The sequence below is a fragment of the Priapulus caudatus genome, unplaced genomic scaffold (genome assembly GCF_000485595.1).
Source record: "Priapulus caudatus unplaced genomic scaffold, Priapulus_caudatus-5.0.1 Scaffold1616, whole genome shotgun sequence".
In the NCBI taxonomy this organism is placed as follows: Eukaryota; Metazoa; Priapulida; class Priapulimorpha; order Priapulimorphida; family Priapulidae; genus Priapulus; species Priapulus caudatus.
Genome location: NW_014578677.1, coordinates 34,693 through 36,756, shown reverse-complemented (window position 1 = coordinate 36,756; position 2,064 = coordinate 34,693). Strand labels below are relative to the sequence as shown.

Here is a 2,064-nt window from a genome sequence, read left to right as displayed (position 1 = left end):
GAGGGGAGGGGGAGGAAGGGTAGGAGGAGAGGGGGGGATAGATCGAGGAAGGGTGGAAAAGAAGGGAAAGGGCGGAGAAGGAAGGCGAATGGATGGATGGCAAGGAAGGGGAGGGGGAAAGGGTGGTCGGGCAGGGAGGAGGAGTAGCTCCACCCTCCCGGCTCAGGACGGGGAAAAGCGAGAAGGAGGAAAAGATCACATGAGAAACCCCATGGAGGAATTGTCACGGGAAGGAGTGAGAAGAAGCCATCCACCCGAGTTTCTCCATCCATCCAGTGCGAAAACATCTAACCTAACGTGCGAACATTGTAAACCTAACATCTATAATATATGATAATGTATAATATATATATATATATATGTGGATGTGCTTGTGTTTGCAGGGGGCCATGTCACTGCTGTTCCACTGTGTCATCCATAGAGAGGTAGGTGGCGCTATGGTGCAGTGCAGGCTGCTACCTATGCAGTATACCGTCCCCATATTAGTGCAGCAGTGTGTGCAGTATAGTTCAAACAGTTGTGCGTGCACCAATATAACATACAAATATTTGTGGATGGGCAAATATGTTAGTAGAAATATCTCTTTAGTGGCTCTATATCTACGTTAATCCTATAATAAACTATATTATCAGGAGCGTATAATGACAAATACGCATATAATGACAATATAATGATATATGAGCGATATACGAGCATATAATGACAATATATTTGTCATTATACGCTCCTGATATTATATATAGATCTTGAATGCAGATGAAGTGAACACTTAGATGCAGTGACGAATGTGCAGCACAGTGCAGCATATTTCAGGAAGGCGTACGTGTGTCTGAGGTGTAAGTACTAACTGTGCCCTCCCTCTCTCTCTCTCTCCTGCCGCAGTCTCTGCCGTGCGTGTGGGCGCGCAGAGGAGCGATGAACGGAAACAAGCTGGCAGGTGGCGCTGGCGAGGTGAGCGCGAGAGGAGACATGGTGTCCGCCTCCATGGCCAGCTTCAAATGTAAGTGATGATGATGATGATGATGATGATGATGATGATGATGATGATGATGATGATGATGATGATGATGATGATGATATGATTGTCGTTCGGAGAGATTTTGCGAGAGATTCTCTGAGATTCGATGCAAAACGAAAATTGTAAATTAATTACGTAAAACTCAAATTGAATCAATTAATAATAAACAGCGCCTTAATTGAATCGCGTTAATGTGATTACGATGTAAGAAGGATGTCGACAGATGAAACACGTGAGCGGTTACGCTGACGATTCCGACAGACAAACAAGTGAACGTTCACACAGACGATGCTGACAGACAAACAATTGAACGCTCACACAGACGACATCTCGCTGCAACAACACCGAGGCTGCTGCCGCCGCCGCTGCACACAGACAAGCGAACGCTAACTCACCCCTTTTCCTCCCCTGCACCCCCGCCATCCCCCACCATACTAACCATGTCGGTGACACCCTCCCCTGCACTCCTCACCAGCTCCACTCCCTCCCCTCTCGCCATCGCCCTTCTCCGGAGTTATACGGGTTCCTCTGTTCTCCGGGATATCCTACATGTTATCTGATGGGCCTTGTTACCCGTACTGCCGTGCTATTTGGATTCCCCTGTTATCCGGACTCGTGTGTGACCCGGACTGAGACACCTGCGCGTGTGTCTGTCTTGCAGGATTATCCGCTCTCATCAGCATCGTCACGCTCGGCGTTGTCACGACAACCTCAGGCTTCGGAAACCCCGACTAGTAAGTTATCACACACGACTGTGATACTGCTGCTACTGGTGGTGGTACTGCTGCTGCTGCTGCTGCTGCTGCTACTGCTGCTGCTGCTGCTGCTGCTGGTGGTGGTGGTGGTGGTGGTGCTGCTGCTGCTGCTGCTTCCGCTGCTGCTGCTGGTGGTGGTGGTGGTGGTGGTGGTGGTGGTGGTGCTACTGCTGCTGCCGCTGCTGCTGCTGCTGCTGCTGCTGCTGCTGCTGCTGCTGGTGGTGGTGGTGGTGGTGGTGCTACTGCTGCTGCTGCTGCTGCTGCTGCTGCTGGTGCTGGGGGTGGTGGTGG

The 2,064-nt window shown here is 50.4% G+C and overlaps 1 long non-coding RNA gene across 1 annotated transcript in view; it reads left to right on the top strand.

The window, feature by feature from the left end:
• Window positions 1–2,064, top strand: part of LOC106817166 — a 22,424-nt gene that overhangs the window by 14,325 nt on the left and 6,035 nt on the right. The window lies entirely within an intron of this gene.